The 24,636-nt window shown below is 38.8% G+C and overlaps 1 protein-coding gene across 1 annotated transcript in view; it reads right to left on the minus strand.

Annotated features, from left to right (window-relative positions):
- LOC308249170 (guanine nucleotide-binding protein G(q) subunit alpha) overlaps positions 1–24,636 on the minus strand; it is a 267,265-nt gene that overhangs the window by 235,328 nt on the left and 7,301 nt on the right. The window lies entirely within an intron of this gene.

Consider the following 24,636-nt stretch of genomic DNA (forward strand, 5'->3'; position numbering starts at 1 on the left):
CTGATTTAAATACTTCCCCTCTCCTGCTAAACAATCTCTTTAGGCTTGAGAGACAAATGTTTCTGCATTTTCTAACCCCGAGCTCAGTATTTCATTCACCCAAAAGAGTGTGCTGTCACAGAAAACGTTCTCCAATAGTGGACAGATTACATAATGCCAATCTGCACAAGAACTAAGTAAGGAATTGGGCCTCTGAGGACAAAAGTGGTATAAAGATCGCCTTTTCTTGCCAGGTGACTGAACAAGTAAGACTCAAGCAAGGCTTTGGGAAAATATTTATTTCAGTTGTCTATGGGGGCCTAACACTGTGCTAAGAGGCTACAGAGATGAAAAGAAATGATTTGTTCTTATGAAGCTCTAAGCCAGCTCTAAAGTCAAATTTCATACACTACCCGATCAAAAATCACCAAATACAGAAAACCAAAGAAAGAACAGCTTTCCCTAAGTGCGTTAGTTCCCTAGTGGGGGGGGAAATGTTATTAAAGCTCTAATAAGGTAACACTTAGTAAATGAGTATCTAGCCTTCCTTGAGCCAAAACAGATTAATCATTCATCGGTTATAGATCATAACTTAAGAAAAAAGTAAGATAATATGCTTAGAGAGTACTAAAAGCACATATTTAACAGAGAAATTTGCTTGTAGAACAAGACACTTTTGTTTTAGAAAACCATCTAAGATTCAAATATTAGAGAACATAAACTATTAGTAACTAAAATCTAATATATCACTTTAATTACAATTAAGAGAAGTAAAAAGAGATTAATTAAACATCAACAAATCATTTTTTGTTTCTGGGTTGAAACTATGGGATGATTTATAGAGAAAACTAACGTAGACAGATGACAAATAGGCCTGCATTTTATGTGAATAGAACTTAGAGAAACACTTCAGTCCACTGGTAAAACTACTAAATGATCCACCAGTTCAGACAAAAACAAAAAGAGCTTTTCGGTGTCTACACACATATCATTAGAAAAGATTATGTAGCAGATGTTATACTACATTTATGTCTCAGAAAAGACCACTGTGCCAATTCAAGTGAAAATGGTTGCCATTAAAAGAACCACAACTCTAATAAGAAAGCTTGTTTGATGATACATGCAGAAGACGAAGAGTAAGGGAAAATGAGTATATAATTACAGTGTGTCACCTCACTGACATGGATTACACTAACATGCATAATAATTTGCTCAGATTACAGACTGATAATTAGCCTTCTGACATGGAATTGATAATACATTGTTCTATTACCATTAACTTAAGATTATTCTAGAAAATAACTATAAACATTTTGCTCCGATAGAACTTTAAACAGGAAACCAGCAAATTCTTACTATTCATCTTTTAATTTGGTAGAATTTACTCAAATAACCTTTTCTCTTAAAGACACAACCTGGAACCATACAGAGAAAAAGTGTTTAAGATCATGTAATTCTTGGTGAGACTCAAAACATTTAATAACCGAACAGTATACATTTACCAATCAGAACAGACACACCAACCAATCAGAATAAACACAGGCTTAAAAACAGAAAACAACAAAATAATGCTGCAGTAACCTTGTGACTCAAGTATCAGATGAGCATGTAACTCTGTCAGAATACAGAAAATAAGTAAATAGATTAAATAAAGGCATTTATGTCTTGACAACTACTTCTATAAAACAAGAAACCAAGAGTCTTGCGTTTGGGTAGGAAGCAGAAATATCCCCAAAGAACGGATTATTATAATGCATTGAGTAAGTAGAGCTGCTACCAGTGATCATGAATAAATCTTACTCAGTCTTTTGAATTATAAAAATAAATATTATTTTAAATTTTCATACCTCTTTGCACTGAGAAGCCATGGACTGAGCTGGAAGACCTAAGTTTTACTCTGAACCCGGCTTCTATTAAGTGGAAATTTAGAGGAGAGGAGAAGGAAAACAAAAGTTTACTGAGATCCTTCATTTGCTCAGCCTCACCACCTTTGCAACTCTTCACAACAACCCACAGAAGAAGATATTATTATCCTTAGTTTACAAAGAAAGGAGTTGTATCTCTGAGGCCTTAAGCAGCAGGACTAAGATTCAAACTTGGAGATTCTCCACAGGGTCATTAAGTGAACCACAGCTGATCGATGTTGTTTCTCTCTCATGGATTCAAGCTCGCTATCCCTCACCCTTGCTCTCTCTCTAAAAATCAATAAAGGGGAAAAAATTAACAACAACAACAATGAATCAGAGGGAAAACATGTGTCCTCCCCAAATGTAGGGATTGAGAAACAACTCCCTTATCACTTAATTCCTTCCACTAAGCCACTTCACAGAAAGGATCTATGGAGTTTATACCAGTTGTCAAAGACCAGAAAGAACCAACGTCAACAGGATGAAATTAATATTTAAAGTATGTACAGACTCAAAGAAAAGAACACAAAAAAGACACGCAAAAAAAAAAAAAAAAAGCAAGAACACTGGTTTGGTTGCTGGTTTTACTGAAGACAGAGGTGTCTTCTATAACATTAGGCCCTGTCTGGATACCAAACCAGACCTTGGGTATTGAGGAAACAATGGCTGTCACGTCTTTGATGCCATTCAAGTCTCCTCTATGCCAGCCTACTTTTCAAGGAGGAACCAGAATACTGTACATTCTCTGTGACATTCCTTAGTCATGCCAGCCCACGAGTCTGCCCGTAGGTAAATTCCTGTGTCAGGATTATACCTTTACAATTAGGAACCTGAACCCGCAATTTACACACTCTGACAAGAGGAAATAAAAGAAATTAGGATTGAGTAGGAAAAAGATCACAATTGGCTTTCTATCATGTTCATATTGACTGTCTTTTCTCCAAACCTGAATAAATTCAGGGCCAAGAGCAAGTCTTATACTTCTTTTCAATCAACCACAGAGCTAATATACAGGATGTCTTAAATCCTTAGTGGTTATCTTATGTAAAACATCAGAAAAGTTCCATATCGTTGAAATTTTTTTAATGCTGGATTTTATGAGTCAAAGGAAAACTGGAATTGGGGAGTGGATATTCATAAGAAAAAGTACTTTAAAAAGTTAGAGAAAATTTAGCAACCAGGTCAAAGATTTGTTTTGTTTTAGCCTTTATGATTAGAAAACCAAATTTTGTCCCACATATAGGAAATCTGTTCACATATGAAGATGTAAAACAAAAGAACAAAAATTCCTGAAAAGTGAACAGCACCTTCAAGAGGGAAAATTAAAGTAGAATTAACTGTAAACTCTGGCCCCCAAGGGCGAGGCCACTGTTACCTTCAGGAACATAGGCCCAGAAGGAAGGCTCTTTTCCCAGTGGTTCTTTACCTTAGACCCTCAGACGAGGAATGACAAACTAGACTGTGTCACTGGACTCCACTAGGAACTACACTTGTATTCCTTTGCCTGAGCAGAGAGCACCAGCAATCCACTCATTCACTGAGCAAATTCAAAACCATAAGGAGTGCTAGGTGCTGCTGGGGAAGAAGATGAACACAGATCCCACCTAATATCCCTAATTACAAGATGGAGCCTACTGCAACCTACCCAAAGCAGACTTCCAACTGCAGGTCTCTGCACCTCTCTGCCCGCGGGCTTCTCCAAGTCAGGGACAGCCACTTGACGGACCAAAGATGGTAGCAGAGTCCCCAACTAGTGAACTTCCAAAGTTAGTATATAAATACCCCAGCTCCCTCACCCTCCACTCAGACTTTATATCATCACTGTTCTCAAAAAAGTGGGCTGGGGACCCGTGCCAGCCATATCACCACCACCCTGGAGCTTGTGAGAGATGCAAGCTCTGGGGTCTCAGCCCAGATTAGTCTGACTCTGCAATGTAAAAAGGTCCCCAGTTGAGTCTCAAGCACATTACCATTTGAGAAGCCCTGCTCCACACCATCCCCCAGAGCTTCCTCCCAGACCTGAGCTCCATGGCCCACAGCAATGGCTGGTTGAGTCAAGCCTCTACTGGCTGCCTTCTCTCAGCTATCTCACTTCACTCCCCAACCAGTGCTTCATGCACTTACCCAATAAACGCAGACACAGACACACGACAAAGAGTAAGATGTCATGGGATTTCAAAAGAGACTCTGACTGGTACAGAACGGAACTGTTGAGAAAGAGGTAGCATTTGAGATGTGCACTGCACAGGCAGAGACAGAGGGATAAAAGGGAACCAGCGGGAGTGGGGAGGAGAGTGAGGAGGGGAAAGGTGAAGAGACAGTAGCAGCAAAGATGTGAAGACAGGAACGGAAGGAATCCTTAAGCTTCAGCACCCGAGTGTAGCCAGGGTCAGATGCATGAAGACGAGTAGTAAGAAATAAGGCTAGAAAGGAAGGGAGGGTGAGATCAGGTGAACCTGACTGACATAGACGATGGATGATATCTGGCCTTTATTTTGCAACTAACTGGAAGTAATTAACAATTTGAACAGAAGATAATCAGAAACAATATAATTTAGGCAAAATCACCCACGAGAAATATGAAAAATATAAGAAGGGTGGGGAGTTGGCCTGGTCCAGTTTGGAGAAAGAGACCTAATCTTACCTGAAAGATACATGAGTGTTCTGTGTGAACATAATTAACATCTGACTCACAGCAGTGTCCAGAACGGATTACGGAAGAAGAAGGAAAATAATCTCACTGTGCATTTATTGGGATAGTGATGCGGTGTTTTCGAAGAGCTTTCACAAACCTCCTCCCCAGAGCTCCTCCCAGCACCCTGGGTGCAGCCCTGGTGCATGGCCAGCCTGCAACACCGATGCCCTGACCCAGAGCACTCCACACTAACAGGGTTGAGACCTTCAGGAGTTGATCACCCCCTGGTTCAACCATTCACTTGGTGAACTCAAAGGACTCGGCATACGGGACTCATCACTGTGATTTATTACATCAAAGCAAAATCAGCCGAGAGAAGAGGTGCATGAGCAAAGACTGAAGGAAACTAGGCACAGGCTTCCAGGGGGTTCTTTCCAGTGGAGTCCCACAGGATGCACTTAATTCCCCAGCAAGGAGCTGTGACAACACCTATGAGATGCTGTCTACCAGGAACACTCACGTGAGCATGGAAGTCCCGGGTTTTTATCAGGGTTCAGTCACGTAGGCACCATCTGCCTAGCACCTGCCAAAATTCCAGACTCCCAAAAGGAAAGCAGGTATTCAACATCTACCACATTGTTTGTACAAACAATTTAGGCACCATGAGCCACAGTATTCAGTCCTGAGAGGGATGAGAACGCTCTGGAAATCCAAGTTTCCCAATGCCAGCCAATGGCCAACCCTGTGAACAGGACTTTCAGAGGACATCAGTCAGGCCTGCGATGGTAACTCTTTCCGGCAGGGTCACAAATGCATTCTTGGAGCTTGAGTTCCAATCATGTGATTAATTTAACCCATTGTATGCCATAAGCGTCTGTAGATGCAAGCAACGAACATTCCCTATACGCCACGCACATCCATAAAAAAAAAAAAGTTTTCCTTAAGTGGCAGCCCTGACCAATTTTAAAATCATTTTTCATGAGAATTTTCAGCTGAAAATATTCAAGAACACCCGAATTGTAATATATTTATTTTTGTAATATTCCTTGCAAGTTGATTTTTTAAATTAAATTCAAAATATCGTGGTGTGTGGGGATGGTTTCTGTTTTAAATGCAGGGCAGTTAACTGGTTAATGAATGGTCTGGCTACTTATCAGAGGCAAAGTATCACAAATAGGTGTTTGGGTATGTTAAATATAAGGATATAGGTACATAATGCCAGTTCTACTGGGAAAAATTTGCTCTAACCTGTCAGTTAATTTCAGTAAGTAGTGTGATATAAAAACAAATCCATTATGTGCATATAAATAAGAAATGTAATTACACATTTCTAACTGGCTGCAATTATGTATGTCAATAAAAAAAATCCTGTATATGACTCCTGTCCCCACAAGATCCCAATTCATTGCAACTGTCTTCTCCCACTGAGATCTGGAACCAACCCTCCACCCCCGCCCAAAAAATGTTACTTTTTAAATACAAACAAATCTTAGAGGGAAAAACTCAACCAGACAATAAGGAGTAAACCTACTATTGCTTTTTCCCCATTCTCAGCGTTATGTCTGATCAGCACTGCCAAAACAATAAACCACCTGAAATCCCAGGACTAAAACACTCCCAGGTATCATTTAAACTGGGATAGTGCTTTTCCCTTTCATTTTACCACGCTTTCAGAAACAACATTTATTGGAAGGCCTCTTGAAATCTGCCTTTCGTAAATTTGCTGCTATGTTATGATGGAATTGAGGTGTTTACATATGGGCACTAACTTAAAACCATTCTAAAGGGACAAATGAAGGCAGGTATCAGGCTCCCCTTCTAACGCACGAGGAGATGATTTTTGCAATGTAACACACAATTTTCTTAACCTCGGAGACATGGCCTTGGTTGGATGGGGTAAAAGATCACATGAGGTGACTGGATGCATTTCTCCGCCCGCCAGGAGTACATTTCAGTTCTCTGCTAGTGAGGCTTAGTGCTACGTGTGATGTTATTCTTCCTCGTAAAAATGATAGAGGAGCCAAGCATTCTTTGCAACCTGGATTGTTCAGCTTTGCAGAATACCTACCCAGTGCGGATTCTCCCTGCTGATTTTACATTCAGAGGCCAGACTGCATTTGTACCTCAAGAGCCCTGGTACAGAAACTAAGTCTCTATGTTTTCAAAATAAGTGAAGTTTGCCTCTAACCTAGTCATCATTCAGGGACTAAGAGGAAAGAAACAACCACACGGGGGGAAACATGCCAATAAAAGAATTAGTGCTAATATTTGTTCCTTATCTTTCGTTTTCAGCTGGAAAAGAGCACTTCAGAGCACAGTATAGCAATCCAAAAGACGCTTTGTTTTGTTTTGTTTTGTTTTGTTTTTTTACAAAAGAACACTTATGAAAATGAAAACCTTTAGGCTAAAATATTTCATTTCAAATAAAAGAAATAATACAATGGTGTAACTATGAATTCTGATGCTGATAGATTTATTACTGCATTCCCCTGCTCAAGCAAGCCACCCACCAGAAAAAAACAGGGGCGACAGGGAAAAAATCAGCCTCTGCACCATCTGACTTACCGTGGGTTCTATAAATGTATATGCAAGAACATACAAAGAGGGCTAGAAAGAACGCTCACGTAGCCATGCATTATAATTTCAGTTTCAACAGATATGAACTGTGCTTCATTTGCTCAACATGAATGTCAGCACAACTGCATTTTTTCTTACAAGGAATCTTGAGCGTGACCTCTGAAATTACACAGGAAGCACACTTACAATGGGGGCAGCTCCTAAGCAGCAGGCTGGTAAACTGGGGATGCTGCTGCATGCAGTCCTCACTTTGCGAGTCCACACATCTTGGAACAGGGCCATAATTTACACATACGCAGTCAGCACATTTTTAAAAACTCAGGTTTGGCTTGCAAGGCTAAAATCTCCAGAAAGGTATGTAATATCCTGTTAACAGTAACTGGATTTATGACAGTGTGCCCTGCTGTGGATCCAGGTATAGAACAATATTAAAAGCATTTGTTTAAAAGCCCACCCCCCAAAAAAAAAAAAAATTTTGGAAACATTTTCATGGGTAAGAGAGAAGGAAACAAAAATGACTTCAGGATTTCAACAGAATATAATACTTGGCTAGAATAGAATACATTCTGATAAATTACCAAATTAATGAAGAAATAAACTTACTCCTGATAGTTCTGCTTACAAGCAATGAGTCCATTTTTCTAACAAAGTCAGACTTAAAACAATGACATTAAAGAGTGTTTCAGCCACGTGAAGACCTGCCATACACATACATGGATAGAGAGAAAAACTGCCCCTCTAAAGGTGACATGCTCTAATCTTCAGTCACCTCTTCTGGTAGAAGTTCTACAAAGAGGCAATATCCTTGGCAGACCACTGTTCAGAAAGGGTCTTCTACCACATGGGTAACAGCCACCTGGGCACAGGCCACTCAAGAGATAGGGGTGCTCTGGCCTGTGTTAATCAGTGGTTAGGGTCAGCCTGTGCACCAAAGGGCTGCAAGTTCGATTCCTGTCAAGGGTACACACAGGATTGCAGGCTTAATCCCTGACCTGGTTGGGCACCTGAGGGAGGCAACCAATCGATGTGTCTCTCTCACATTAATGTTCCCCTCTCTCCCTCCTTACCCACACCTTTCCACTCTCTCTGAAAAATCAATAGAAAAATATCCTCAGGTGAGGATTCTAATGAACAAAATAAACTGATGAACAAAATAGACCCAGAGATGTAGAAGCATAGAACAGACTGACGAATTTCAGAAGGAAGGTGAGGTTGGGGGAGGTGGGTGGGGAGAGGTTAACCGGGGAACTTACATGCATAGCCCATGGACAAGACAATAGTGTGGTGAAGGCCTGGGAGGGGCGGGTATAGGGTGGAGGGGGTCAATGGGGAAAAAAACGAAGGGGACATCTGTAATACTTGCAACAATAAAGATAAATATTTTTTAAAAAATAAATGAATGGAACCATACAATAAAAAAAATAATAAAATAAAAATTTAAAAAAAATAAAGAGCGGGACAAGTGAGAGTCTCTTCTCAATTTTTGGCTAAAGAAACAGAATTATTTACTACCAATTCCTCTCCCATCATGACCAACACCATCTAACGGGAAGAACTGAGTTCATTTCATATTAAATAATCATACATATGTTAAATAAAAAACTTCCACTCAACTACCAAATTTCCTAAATGAGAAAATGTAATGTAATTGGTAAAAATGGGAGCATGATGTCAAATCCTGTAAAATAAAGTAAAGGCTTCCCTCACTATCTGAAAGTAGAGCATTACTATGGACCTTTCATAAGCCAAAATGGTGTGAAGCGAAGAAGCAATTACCATTCGTTTATATGGAATAAATTTTGGCATTCCCAGACCCCAAATTCAAAGCACACACAATGTCTTTATTTCACTGACCATAATCAAAATGCTTAATTACATCCAGTTTTATGCTAAGCATAACACCCTTACAAGCTCTTTTAGGCTCATCTGATACTTTAGGACACACCTTGCTAATTAATGCACAAAATAAATTGAGATAAAGTACTGACATAGTCAAAGTTATGGGGCCTGATACTGATTGTGGTTTGGGGAAGGAGCATGACAGAGTCACTCCCGCTGCTAGGGGTGCAGGCTGTCTCTATAATGGCTGGGCTCACTGCCAAACAAACATTGAACACTGTTTTCCCTTTTCACCTTTCGTCATAAAAGCAAAATTCCTCTTTGGATTTCTTTCAGTTAGCGAAAACAGGTACTAATGTAGGTCTTCAAATAAAAGCAAAGTGGCCTAATATGAACTTTCGAAAAGCAGGGGATACCAATATACAGAATTACACGTTGACTTTCTCTCTAAGAACCACTTGCCTTATTTGGGAGGGGAATGGGGGGAGGGGGATTAAACCAATTTAGCTGTAAAGGAAATAGGTACCAAATGAAATGTGATTCTCCAAAAACTTTCCTTTTTTCCTACATGGAAATTAGAACTCAAGGAGGGCAAGGAATAAGAAAATATTCCTTCCCTCCTCAATGATCATGGCCATTAGAAACTGGTTGACAACCTAAACTTCAGAATGTAAGGAGAGATTCAGACAGACCCCACAATGTGCAATGTCAGAGGTGCTGCCACCCCACCCCACTAAAATGCTGTGATGCACAAGAGCACCACTCAGACAGGGCACCCTGACTTCCTTCTTTGACAGGAGGCCAGGCCACAGTTGAGGAAGGAAGAGCAGATGTGCCTTCTCTTGGTTGATTTCTCCATTCCCTTTTATACCAACACAAATTAAACATAAAGATAAAATTCAGAACCAATGGATACAAGACACTGGGGGGGGGGGGGCAAGTAAAGGCATGTACTGGGGGGTAGGGGAGGCGGGGGGGAGGTCAATGGGGGGAAAAAAAGGAGACATATGTTCTACTATTTGTATTACTTCAAACAAACAAACAAACAATAAATAAATAAATAAAATATAAAAAAATAAATTTGTAAAAAAAAAAGATCAAATTCAGGTAGCATAATTTTGGCTTTATATTTTTTAGGTAAGTAAACAACAAAGTAATAACCGAAGACTTGGAATGGACAGGAGACTCACATTCAATAGTGGGCTGTAGAATCTTATTGTAATAAATAGGTTCATCTAACTTTCTTCTGAGAATGCACTGGGTAGGATTACAAATGCTAGAAGTTGGGGGGAAAAAGTTTAAATGATCTTAACCTTGGAAGGATGTTCCCACAGAATCAGGATGAAATTCAATAGGGATAAGTACTCTCAGCAATTGAAAAAAAAAAGATCCATGCAAATACATGATAAAAGAACATGCAAAAATACAGAGGACTGTATGCAGGTCATAGGTCAAAAACCAGAGGTCAAAAACAAGGCTAGAAATGTAGCACTGTATTAAAAGTAAATGAAAAAGAACACTGGTAGAGAAGGTTACAGAAGCCTGCTGCACTCATAACTGCTATATTTCTTGGGATGATTTATAAAGACAAAGATTTCTGGGATCTCATGGAGAAGATGCAGACACATTATCTACTGTGACTTCATAAAACCATACCTCAAGTGTTGGGTTCCACTATGGGTATATTTTTAAGGAAGAAAACAAGTAGAATGATAAAGAACAAGACTGTAAACCTGTCTTATGAAAAATGACGGAAAGAACACATAATGTTTCACACAAAGCAAGCAAGCCCCAGGCATGCCATGAGGCCAACTTCAGTTATTTGTAAAAGTAGAGGTGGGTTCCAAAGGATGCAACCTGAAGCTACTTTCAGGACAGATTTCAGCTCAATATATGAAAAATTTCAACAAACACATATGGATGACCAAAGAGAATTCCTCTCGGGGGATGATATTCCCACCACTGAATGTAGGGGCAGGGGGGGGGGGGGGGGGGGGGGGGGAACGAACTAACAGTAAATCAGGGAATGTTATAGAGGTGGCTCAAGTATGGGGAGCAAGTTTGAACTTTAAAGCACATTGTTAACTGAGATTCTATAATTACAACTGTCTATGAAAGACTTCACATGTGTTCATTATAATTCTCAAGACTCATAAAGCAGACTTCCTGGAAAGAAGGCAAAGTGCTCTAAAAACAACAACAACAATAACAACTTCCTTTCTATCCTTCAAAATGTACAAAAATGGGGGGAGGGAGAAAAATCTCATCTATGTTAATAATAGCAGAGGACTTAGAGAACAGAAGCAATACAAATGGACCAAAAAGAATCTGCTGGGGGTCTGTACACAGCTCTGCTGTCTGTAAAACAGTGCAGTATAGATGGAAGCAAGTGACAAAGGTTCTGAAAGACTCCCTGGTACCACCCAACTTTGAAGAACAAGTGACATTGTTTTGGAACTCCCGTGCCCACCTATATCAGCAGTGGAGGGGAAAAAGAAACTAGACAGCCAGCTGATCCAGGTTGTTCCTCTGACCTGGCAAGGCAGAGGGCTAAAAGCACGCCAACTTTGCCAAGTGGTCTAAAAATGCAGAGAAACACTTTATCCAATAGATGCACAGAACAAACATCCCATAAACAGTGAGGCACCATTCTGAATGATTTCTCAGCAAAGTGCCTGGCTCACCCAAAAGAGAAGGAACAAATGAAACTGGTTATAAAATACAACAAAATTAAGAAGCAGCAAAGCTCTGAAGCTGCCCACTGCCACAGAGCCCTCCCTACCACCTTACTCAGACAACTAAAGAGCTAAAAACAGAATATATACCATCACCTTCCAGCCCTCCAGCTCAAGTGCTAAGGGAAAAACACAAACAGACCCAAGACAAATAGGGAAGGAAGTCAATGAGAGTCCACCCACACTATTTTTGGACCAACAGTAGGGCCAGACAAAATTTGGAACATTCCTAAGAAAAAAATGAAGACAAGGCACAGAACATGCAAAAAAGAAAATGAAGAGATTTTAAAAGATTTACTCTAGGAAACAGAAGAAAAGATAGAGTATAATTGCTTTGTACGATCAATAAAATTTAGGAAGATGTGAACTATTTAAAATGGGATATTTAAAAAAAAAACAGAATAAGTTAGAAAACTGTCACAGCTAACAAAGTAAATAAGAAGAAAAATTAATGATATTGCAGAACTTAAAAATGAATTTGAAGCATCAAAAACATAGAGCAGGCACTTCAGTCATCCAAAACTTACTTGTTAGCACTTGACATTTATGTCAACCACTGCCAAATCAATGGTGCAGATAAGAATTAGAGCAAATCTACACAAGGAAAAGAACAGAAAAATTAAGCAATTAGAGGGAAGTTGACAGCTTCGCTGAAGAAACCTCAGAAATCGAATATATGAATGATGGGTGTGCCCAAAGAAGAAGAAAAAATTATTGGTGAACAGAGAAAATATTCAATGATAAGCTGGGGAAAATCCTTAAAATAAAAGAATATACAGATGGAATGTATGTGTTCAGAGTTTTTAGGATAAATAATAAATAGAAAACACTGAAGCATAATTTGGTAAAGTTATTAAACATCCAAAACAAACAAACATCCAAATAGAAAAAATGAATCACGAAAAATATATTCAGGCTGGCTGCAGACTTCTCATTAAATTTAGATGACAGGACACAATGGAGGAACATCCACCAAGAGGCAAGCAAAGTGGATAGAAAAGACATGTAATGCAAGAATTCTTTACCCACGCAAGCTGTCTATATGTGAATGCTGTAAAAAGATATTCTCGCAGCTGATCGACGTTTCTCTCTCATCGATGTTTCTAACTCTCTATCTCTCTCCCTTACTCTCTGTAAAAAATTAATAAAATATATTTTTTTAAAAAAGATATTCTCAAACACACAAGAACTCAGAAAATATGCCATCCAAGGATTTTTTGAGAAAAATATATCTGAAAATACAAACCAATCAACTCATAAGTGAATGAAAATAAATAAAAGTATACAATTTTTAAGAATAAAATTAAAGAAACAAGAAATATCTGGTGATAGGCATTTATTTAAATGCAGAATTAATACTAAATATGTAATTTTAATTGCAGGTATAAATGTAGAAGAATATTAAAATTTCTGAAAGAGCCCAGCAGGCCAGCATGGCTCAACAGTTGAGCATCGATCTATGAACCAGAAGGTCTTGGTTTGATTCCTGGTCAGGGTACATGCCCCAGTTGAAGCCGATTAACTTTTCTCTCTCATCATTGATGTTTCTCTCTCTCCCTTCCTCTCTGAAATAAATAAAAAATATCTTTTTAATTTCTGAAAGAAAGCTGAATAATAAATAAGTAATATATGACAAAAATAATACTCAGATGAATTTCTTTAGGCTTAACTGGAAATGATTCCCTGCGATTATCCCAGGTATTGAGTATAATAATCAAAGGATTGAGTTTTTAGAAGTGTAAAAATAAATTAGCTCTATGTATGAACTACACAACACTACAGAACCATTTTTGAAATGTTAAATAACACATAGGCTGCAAGACCAAATGCTAACTTATGCCAGCAGAGATGAACAGAAAGCACTGAAGGGGAATACAGGATGAAGGAGAGAAGCAAACCACCCCAGGATTAGGAGAGCACATACACAGAATCTGAAAGTCAGGAAGCTATAACTGAAAGAGCAGAATAGACAAAATGTGGATTCAAACAATAAGCATGCAAACAATCCTGAATACCATGTACAACTCTCATTCCCTCTGACAAACATCCTTTTTTAATATTCAAACTAAGATAATTTCAGTTTTCTACATGTTTAGCCTTTCAACGACCATCATTAAGTTACAGGAATAGACCTCAACCTTCAGAAAAAAATGTCTCTAGCCATGGACAAGTTTATGTTGTTCTTAAAAGAGTTTTTTTCATTCAATATATTCAGGGTTGTCTCTGAGAAGACTGTTAAAGAAAATATAGGTATAAAATGTGTTAATATTAACCACTAAGATTTAGAGAACTGATTTAAGTATGGCATTGCTAACTTGTCTATAATAGACAGGAGTAAAAAAAAAAAAATTAGAACCTACAAATGAAACACCAGGGAAAGCAGAGAATTAAAGTAATATAAATGATGGGTTGGTAAATTACAGCCAGAGTGCCAAATCCAGCTTGCTTCCCATTTTTGTAAATAAAATGTTATTTAAACATAGCCGCACTCATTCATAAACAATGTACTTATGCCAGAGTTGAGTAGCTACAAAGAGACCATATGGCCTAAAAAGTTAAAAATATTTACTACCAGGCACTTTAAATAAAAAGCCCCCCCTAAAAATAGTTTCCCAACCCCTGGTAATAGGTGAACAAATTTCTCCACTGAACATGGGAGGGACACACTAAATAGTATTTCATCTCTGAAGCCAATAAACTGAGAAACATAACTTGGAGACTACTACTAAAAGTTATGTGGACTACCAATAGTAAAATTAAAGGCAGATTACAAAGCTTCCGAATTTTCAGAGATGAAAACACAAAAAACAACAACCAATACTAACCAAACAGCAAAGGAAATGGAGTGGGGGGGGAGGGGGGCGGGAAATAGAGGGAGAGAACTGCCAGAAATCAACAAAAAAATCAGAAAGCAGCCCTAACCGGTCTGGCTCAGTGGATAGAGCGTCCACCTGCGGACTCAAGGGTCCCAGGTTGGATTGCAGTCAAGGGCATGTCCCTTGGTTGTGGGCACATACCCAGTAGGGAGTGTGCAGGAGGCAGCTGATCGATGTTTCTCTCTCATCGATGTTTCTAACTCTCTATCCCTCTCCCTTCCTCTCTGTAAAAAATCAATAAAATATATTTAAAAAAAGAAGAATCAGAAAGCAGAAAGCAGAGCGGGGGAGGGGAAGAATCTCTGAGAGGAGCAGTAACAGATGAAGAATAATTAAAAATAAATGGAGAAGCAAATGGAAATAAAAGAACTATATTAATACCCAACAAAACTGAATTCAAGATATAATAGCATTATCTTTCATAAGAAGGTAATTTTATAGTGATGAAAACTTAATTCTCATGGACATTTTTAGGTACCTCACAAAAGAGTAATTACATTCATAAAGCAAGCATTTCTGGAAAAAGCAGAAAATGTCATAAACACTAGAGTTATGAAGACTTTAACTCAATTCTCAACACCTGACAGAATCACAACATAATATAATGGAGATTCACCACAAATACAGCAATAAAATTAAAACAATACACATATATTTGTTTTTATTATATATACATACATACTTTATGTATCCATAGAACAAAAATTGACTGCATGTTAGACTACAATAAATTCAAAAAAGCAAAAACATTTCAGAACACATTCTCTTATCTAAGTGATGTAAGACTAGGAAGAAATAATAAATGTTGGGGAAAACATCACACTTGGAAATTTTTAAAATACCTTCAACAACTCCGATTCAGAGATCAAAAGCAAAATCATAATTTTAGAATGTCTGCAAAAAAAGGATATGAGTACTATACAGCAACAAGTAGAAAGAGTCAAAGCTTTAAGCACTTTTTATTCAAATCAAGAAATTATTAGACTCCATAATCTATGAATTTTATTTCAAGAAAATAAAAAAACACAACCAAACAAACCTAAAGAAATTGCAAGAAAGAAAGTAATAAAGACAAAAATACCATAGATTAATAATAATGGTGCCAAAGTCATTCAATGGGAAAAAACATGTCTTTTTAACAAATGATGCTGAGACAACCAGATACCCACTTACTTATAAAAGAATGAAGTCAAAGGCCTACCACACACTATATGCAAAAATCAACTCAAACTGGATCAAAGACCTAACTATAAGATCTAAAACTACAAAGTCTTAGAAGAAAACATGGAGGTAAATTTTTGTGATGTTGGACTTACCATTGGCTTCTTATATATGACACCAAAAGTGCAAACAATGAAAGAAAAAAAATAGATGAACTGGACTTATCACAATTAAAAATTTTGTGTTTTGGTACAATTTTGCACATAGCCAAAGTTGTCGTATAATCTTATTGATTCCATTTTCTTTTTTCCTTAGAGACATTCATCCTAGGACACTCCATTCTTCCAGATAAAATAGCCAATTTTCTAGAAATGTCTAATAAAATTGAAGCTAAAAGTGATTTTTAAAACATCTAACTAAATAATAAATTGAGGCATTTTATCTATTTTTGTAAATGTGAAGCTCAGAAAAGAAACTACTGTGTAATAAAAATTAATTCCATACAATGTAAATAAATACAAGATCTTTTTCCTCCCCCGTTTGATTGACAAAACCATAATGATAGCTGAAAAGAACTGAAACAGTCACTAACATAAACTGGTAGTGGGAAAGTAAACCAGTATAACCTTTCTGAAAGGCAAAGTGGTGATGTGCATTAAAATTTAAAATAAGCCTATCACTTGGCTGATGACGTAACTCTGAGGACCTTATCTGAAGGGGCAATTTTGCAAGTGTGCAAAAATGTATCCCTTTCAATATTCACTATAGCCCTGATTATAATTTTTGTTTATGAAATCAAATTAAATATCCATCAACAGTGCCGAAACCGGTTTGGCTCAGTGGATAGAGCGTCGGCCTGCGGACTGAAGGGTCCCGGGTTCGATTCCAGTCAAGGGCATGTACCTTGGTTGCGGGCATATCCCCAGTAGGGGGTGTGCAGGAGGCAGCTGATCGATGTTTCTCTCTCATCGATGTTTCTAGCTCTCTATCCCTCTCCCTTCCTCTCTGTAAAATATCAATAAAAATATATTAAAAAAATATATATATATATCAACAGGTGTCAGGAATAAATGGTGGAGTACTGCCCTAGCCAGTTGCTCAATGGTTAGAGCGTTGGTCCAAGAACTGAAGGACGGCAGGTTCGAGGACTGAAGGGTGGCAGGTTCAATTCTGGTCAAGGGCACAAGCCTCAGTTGCAGGCTGGATCTCCGATGCAGGTTGGAGCACATGCGGAAGGCAACCAATCAATGTGTCTCTCTCACATCGATGTGTCTCTTCTCTGTGTCTCTTCTCCTCCCTTCCACTCTTCTAAAAATCAATGAAAAGAAATATCATCGGGTGAGGAAGTCCTGCGGGAAGGAGGAGGGGAAGCCCTGATTTGTAGCATCTGCCTATTTCGGTGGTGTAAACACTCCCATCATGGCTGATTTCAAACTATCAAAATGAAGTCTCTGAATGCAGAGTTGAGAAGAAATGTGTACAATCGGCTTTCATGAGCAGGTGCAAGCTAGCTATAGCACACCAATGTATGAGTCAAAATACACTGGAGTAACAAAAAATACACTGAACACTGAAAAGCCAAAATATATGATGTAAAAGACTGATATTAACATAGCAAGATATTCATTACATATTACTGGACCAAAAAAAGCCAGTCACATACAGAACAGCATATGTTGTGTAATGTCACAGTGTGACCTTATATGTGTATTTCATTTTCATTTTCAAAGAAAAAGCATCATTCAACAGCGATGTGTGAACACTACATTCAATCTAGTTTTACCCATTACAATAGCAGTAAATCTGGCTTTCAAAGAGTATATAAAACAGATTTATATTTTTATTTTAAAAAGGAATAGTAAAAGACCAACAAATGATTTAACTTCAAAGTAATTGAAAACTTCTGTATTAAATAATAGCAAACAAAGAAAAAGATAAATAACAGACTGGGTTTAAGTTATTTGCCGTAAATACAAAAAATGGCTAATTTCATTTGTGTTTTCAGAGCTCACAAACAGGCAAAGGAAATGAAGAGGCAACTTACAAAATAAGAAATTCAACTAGAAACAAACATATGGGAGGATGATTATTCTCACTAGTGATCAAATAAACGCAAATGTATAACTATGTACCATTTTTGCCTAACTTATTGATACTCTGACAATATTGCTCATGATGCTTCAAATTATATATAATCATTTTGGAAAAAGTTTTAGGTGAGTGTAACCAAGAGTCATAAAATTTTTCATATTCTCTGACCTAGAACTAACATGTGTATTAATCTAACAAAAGTGTATCTGTGTGTGTGTGTGTGTATGTTTAAAAAATGGTTTCTCCCCCAAGAACTTCATTACAGCATTATTCTGAAAGCAGGAACATTGGGACAAACTTAAATGTCCCCCCCAAAAAAGAGAGTAAGCAAGCAATTCAACATATATGCTCTAGTAGAATATTACATATCAATTCCAAATATTAACATGACATTAACTTTATCAGGCCACATAGAAAATACTTATATGTTATGTTAAACTGTACAGAATGATTAGACCTGTACAAGAAACATAAAAATAAAACAGACTAAAAAGGAACATATAAAAAAGTTTCCTTATATTAGACTGGTATATTTTGGATAAATTTATGAATAAGTTTTAAATCCTTTTCTTCTAACTTTGCATAAAAAAACTATTGCATTATTTGTAAAATTTCACAATCACTGAGAAAACACACACAAAAAAAATTGTGCTCAACAGAATGGGCTGTCAATCTTTCAAAGGCCAACAGGAAAACGATATCTTTCTTGAGAATGTAAGAAAAGTCATAAGTGGAAGAATATGAACACTTCTTTTCTCAAACTTTGTCTATTAAATACAACAGTTTTTCTCATTATTTAACTTTTTTACTACATTAGAAAGCAAGCATACCATAGGCTATATATCGCAAATGCTGTTCCTTATTTCATTCCAAAAAAGAGAATAAAATACAATATACATTATATATAAAGGAAAATATATTATATATAAAGGAAGTATATCTTTAATAGAAAAAATAAATCATTATGTATTCAGAACTAGGGATGCACAATGCCTTAATTAATTCTGGGAAGGATACAGTATAATGTAATTTGAGTAGCAATTCACAGAAAGACTCTAGGGATTTAGAAAAACCCAAGACAAGAATCCCTGTTCCCATAGAAAGCATGGCCTGGAGTGGAAAGCCCTACAGAAAAAGTGTTTCTCAAAGGACATAGCTGGTGATTTTCATGAAAATATATTCGGAGTCAAGATTTCCCTGAAGAAACATTAATGAAGTCCTATGATTTCCTCCATTAAAATGGAACTCCTTGTCAAGAATTGTGTGGATAAGAAAATACAAATTATTTATCCAAAACTGATCAAGCAATATACAGGTTAGGTATCTTCTTTCAGGAGATGGGAAATTGATGGGAACCATCATTACAAGAGATGTTATGTGCCCGACACTTTTGAGTTACTTCTAATGGCTGTGGATAACATCTTAGATGGTGAGCCAACTAATAATAGGAGAAACGAGAATGAATGTTCAGATGACATCCTATTCATTAGGCCTTGATCACATCAAGGCCCTTGTATCTGCAGAATCCTAGTCTGATCCAAGCTTAGCTCCTAGAGGAGCTAGTATTATGGTAATTCATTAGTTCTTGACCCATTAGGAAGTGTTTGGGAATAAAATCAGAGATTGATTTCAAGTGTCTTTTATTTCAGTACTCTCAAATTATTCAGAATTATTCAAATTATTCAAAATATTTTTGCCTACACTATGAGACAAGCAATTTTCTTATGTCAATTCTATCATAAACAAATGTAGCCCATTTTGAATGTTGTTCATAATTGGATGTAGGCTTTAGGGATCTTGACTAATCTGAGAAAAGAGTCCAATCCATGGGTTTGGATATAATAGCCCAGAAAGCATATAGCTCCCTAAGAGAACTCAACTAATAGAGAGGAGTCTTTCTCAGCTAAAAATTACAAACTACTTCTAAACCTTGTTTTATTGCACTTCGCTTTATTGTGCTTCATAGATGTTGCTTTTTTTTTTTTTTAACAAATTGAAGGCAAGACCCTCCACCAGCAAAACTCCCTTACTGCGCTGACCTGGAATCAAACCCACAATATCTCCAAAGTATGCCTGCATTACATACTCCACCTGGTATGACTCCACTTGGCAAGAATATCTCATGATACTACTTATCTACTCATTGCCTTGGGCAACTGAAAGGCGCTCTATTGTAGGAGGAAGCCAGCCAGGTGGAAGCAGACTTCCTAGACAAGAATCTCTCCAGAGACATTCTAATAACTTATCACCAGATTAGCAGAGTTCTCAATCCAGTAATAGATGCATTTCTACCGCCTTAAAGAACTGACGGGAGGGAGGGGGGGCGTTGAGTGGTCAATGGAACCATGTTGTAAATTTTCTTTTTATTATGTGCGGGGGTTTTCAGGACACTGCTTGACATGATATCTAGGCTTAGTCTATCTAACCACCTCGAGGAACAAAAGGACAGGAGAGTGCATGCAACAAAACTCCTCCCATACAACCCAGGCTTCTACACTTGCTCATCTCCCAACTCAAGCTACGGGAGAGGAAGCAGCGGAAGGGCCGGGTAGATGTGACAATGATAAAGAAATGCAGCAGGGCAGTGGAGCTGACAAGAGGAAGCTGCATGGCCTGGCTCTTCCTGATCAAAAACACCAGGCCGACATGCAGGGCACCTCTCCTTTAGCTGCACCAACATACTAGAACAACACCCTCGGCCCTGCCAAGGCCCACTAGATCCCCATGACACTCCTTCACCTGTGACTGTCCTTTTCCCCTGCACCTGTCCAAATCCAAATCTGAAATCAAGGCAAATGAGCCTGAAGCTGATAAGATAATGAGAAGGCCATGTGCCAAGAGCAAAGTAGGGGTCAAAGAATGCCAAACACCTGCCTGACTCCTCCCGTAGAACCGGGTCGTATAACACTGTAGCTCTTTCAGAAAGAGCAGGGTGAGCGTCTAGCAGTCAGGGGTGGGCAAACTTTTTGACTCGAGGGCCACAATGGGTTCTTAAACTGGACCGGAGGGCCGGAACAAAAGCATGGATGGAGTGTTGTGTGAACTAATATAAATTCAAAGTAAAGGAGTGGAAGGGAGAGCAAGAGAACCGGATAGAACAGCCGGATCCGGCCCGCGGGCCGTAGTTTGCCCAAGGCTGGTCTAGCTGTTCCTTCTTTGGTCATAGAGTCCCTTCTCCAGAATTCAGACAAGAGACACAGAAGCCCTAGCTAGGTAGCTCAGTTCGTTAGAGCGCTGACCGGATTCGCCAAGGTTGTGGGTTCAATCCCCAGTCAGGGCACATATGGGAATCAACCAGTGAATGCATGAATAAGTGGGACAACAAATCTATCTATCCATCTATCTCTAAAATCAGTAAATTTTTTTAAAATTTCTTTTTTAAAAAGAGCCCGGCCAGTGTGACTCAGTCGTTGAGTGTCAACCCATGAACAAAGAGGTCGCTGGTTGGATTCCCAGTCAGAGCACATGCCCACGAGTATAGGCTCAATACCCAGTAGGTGGCATACAGGAAGTAGGCCATCCCGGATGTTTCTTTCTCATCAACGTTTCTATCTCTCTCTCCCTTCCTCTCTCTCCAAAAATCACTTTTTTAAAAAAACATTAAAAAAATAAAATAAAAAATATTTTATAAAAGAGACAGGAAGTTGCTTTCTTTTTTAATATATATATATATTTTTATTGATTTCAGAGAGGAAGGGAGAGGGAAAGAGAGAGAGAAACATCAATGATGAGAATCACTGACCGGCTGCCTCCTGCATACCCCCTACTGGGGACTGAGCCCACAACCCAGTCATGTGCCTTTGACCAGAATCGAATCCGGGACCCTTTAGTCTGCAGCCCGACGCTCTATTCACTGAGCCAAACAGTCTAGGGCTGGAAGTTGCTTTCTTAAAGCTTCTCTGATCATGGCCATGACAACTGAGGACAGTTCAGAGGTCACAGCGATAGATGACTGGTAGATAGATAGATATTTTCAAACAAAAACAGTATGAAATTCCTTGGTTCATGTTATGAATGTGTCAACATTATCTGTTTTTCTGGTTTCAATGAAAGCCACAAGAAAAAATACACACAGTAATAAATGAAGAAATGGACACAAATGGTCCATCCAAGGCTTAATTCTATACCTTTTCTGGAAGGCCCTGGAAAAAGGACCTACAGGCTCCAAATACGAATCAGTCCCCCAAATGTGCTCCAATGAGGGGTATGAGGCACTCACAGTGCCCAGGCCCAAATGGCCAACCTGCTCTCACTGAAACTGGCAGAAACAGCCTGGGCAGCAGAGATTCTTTGTAAGCAAATGTAAAACATTGCTTAAAATCCAATGAAGCAAAAAAAAAATAAAATAAAATAATAAATAAAAAGTAATGGTGAGTCACAGGTAGCTGCCTAAGGGTGTCTAAGAAAACTCCCAGGCCAGAGCTAGGAGTGAACACTGAGCCTCTCGGCTCCACCCCTGTGCCCCCCAGGATGTTGCCCTTCCTGCAGGAAGCGAGAGACCCATGCTGATAGGACAGCAGGCATTGGATACCACTCCCTGGGAAGGCAGTGAAACTATCAGCAGCACGCCAGGCAGCAGGAGGGGCAACGCTGATGCCTTCTCCTCAAGCTCTTCCCCAGGGAGCTGGGAGCTGCCTGCGAAACACAAGGATAGTCCCAAAGGGAAAAAGAAGAGAGGGAGGGAGGCCAGGAGGAGCCCATCAGCCCTGGCAATGCCTCCTTAGACATCCCATCACTTCTGGAGAGGGCTGGGGCCCAGAGCCCTCGTGGAGTAAGTTTGAGCAGAGATTGGCCATGATGGCCAAAGCTACAGAGGGGAAGCAGGGTATGTTCCAAAGTTCAAATGGCCCTTAGATTTGGTCCAATCTCTTCATTCTACAAGTTTCCATAGAAACAGTAAAGGAACAAACGATAGAGAGAGGTAGAGCAGGAGTACTTGACTGCCTTTCAGTTACAGGTTTTAGAAAAAACATACCTAAACCACCATGCAGAACCATAAGGAGTGTTTATTTAGCCAAATAAACTTTCACAAAGCCAGTCTGCCACTGTTTTTGCAGGATTTACCAATTTTCAAAAATATGTATCACAACATAGCGACAAGAGTTAAATGCTTAACAACTACCCTGGCATTCTCTGAAGGGCAGACCAGAAACAAGAATTAAAGTCATCCTGTATTATTAGAACAAGTCACAGGAAATGGGTCAGCTCTTTAGGACAAGAGGAAAACTGTCTTTGCCATCTGCCAAAAAAAAAAAAAAAAAGTATAACATAATGCAGGAGCTCTGAAAAGGCTAGGCCCTAAAATATCAATTCCTGTGCCAAGACAATAGTACTGGGCCCTGGCCATGTTGCTCAGTGGATAGAGCATCGGCCCACCCACTGAAAGGTTGGGCTCCATTCCTGGTCAAGGGCACTTCCCAGTCTAGGGCCCATACCTGGGTTGCAGGCTCAATCCCAGGCCAGGTTGGGGCACGTGGGGATAGACAAAACCAATCAGTGTGTCTCTCACATTGATGTTTCTCTCTCTCTCTCCCTTTTTCTCTCTCTCTTCCCCCCCACCCCCACCCCTTCCACTCTCGCTGAAATCAATGAAAAAATATTCTCAGGTGAGGATTAAACAGAAGAAGAAAGGAAGAGGAGGAGGGGGAGGAGGAGGAGAGGAAGAAGAAATCATTGTATCTTTACCTTAAAAAAAACACAACTCAGATTGATGGGGTACAACAAAAGCAAAGATCCCGGCTGATATCTTCCTCCCTATCTTCATGAAAACACAATTACATATTTTAAGGCTCTCAAGTCACTGAGATGGGGACTTTCAAATCATTAAATGAGGAACCTGCACTATTGCTCAACACAGGCCTCAGCACTTTCTCCCCATCTAGCAAATGCGCTACATCCTATTTTGAAACCCAGTGGCCCAGGACAGATTACCTAGCAGGGCTCACTAACTCCCTGCTGGTAGTCATGAACAAGCTCAAGTCCCAGTCCTACCCATCCTACAGAAAAGGAAGAATTACATTTTATTTAATGACAGCATTCTTTGTTTTGCAGACCCAAGTGTTGCTAAAGAAAGTTAATCATCTCCCAAAAGCACAAGTGTCTTTCTTTCAATGTTTTAAAGCCCCCAATTTCCCTCTCACCAGCTCAGCCACATGATGTTTGAAAGTAGCACCAACTAGGAAGTTCCCTAAATCTTAAAGAAATGTGCACACCACAAGATCCAAGGAACCCCTCCTAGCATTTGTTTAAGGAAGCCATGATGAGAGAGTAAATGGGTGGGTAGTATTCACATAGAAGGGGTGCTGCAGCAAACAGAAGACGAGTAATGGGTGGGTAAGACACTGAGGCATGTCTCTCAGAAACAACCAGTTACCAGGAAATGCGTGTCACCATCTACCACCCTGCTGCCACTTCAGCAAAAGAAAACATAAAAAAGAAACAAGAAAAATAAGAGATGAAAAAATGTCTTTAAAACGTAAGAAAGCAATATATATATATATATATATATATATATATATTTCAGTTTTTTTTAGCAAGTGATGGCAATTAAAAAAAAAAAGTCAAATTCTGGAAGAGACAAGTATTTTCATGATTTTGGTTCTCCAAAAGGAAAAACATGAGGCTATCTCTTAGAAATAGACATGAATATCTTCCTAAACATCACTATTCACTTCCTGCAACAGAGCCAAAAAGTCTCACTCCAGCTCTTTTTCTTTAATCTGTGGGTCAATTATTGTTCCCATCTGTGAGGTGTCAGGAATACAATGGCACTAATAACATTCTAGTTCCTAACCACACCACAACCCATTATACACTTCCTTGAAACAACTATTTTG

This window comes from Plecotus auritus, assembly GCF_963455305.1.
Source record: "Plecotus auritus genome assembly, chromosome: 5".
Classification (NCBI taxonomy): Eukaryota; Metazoa; Chordata; class Mammalia; order Chiroptera; family Vespertilionidae; genus Plecotus; species Plecotus auritus.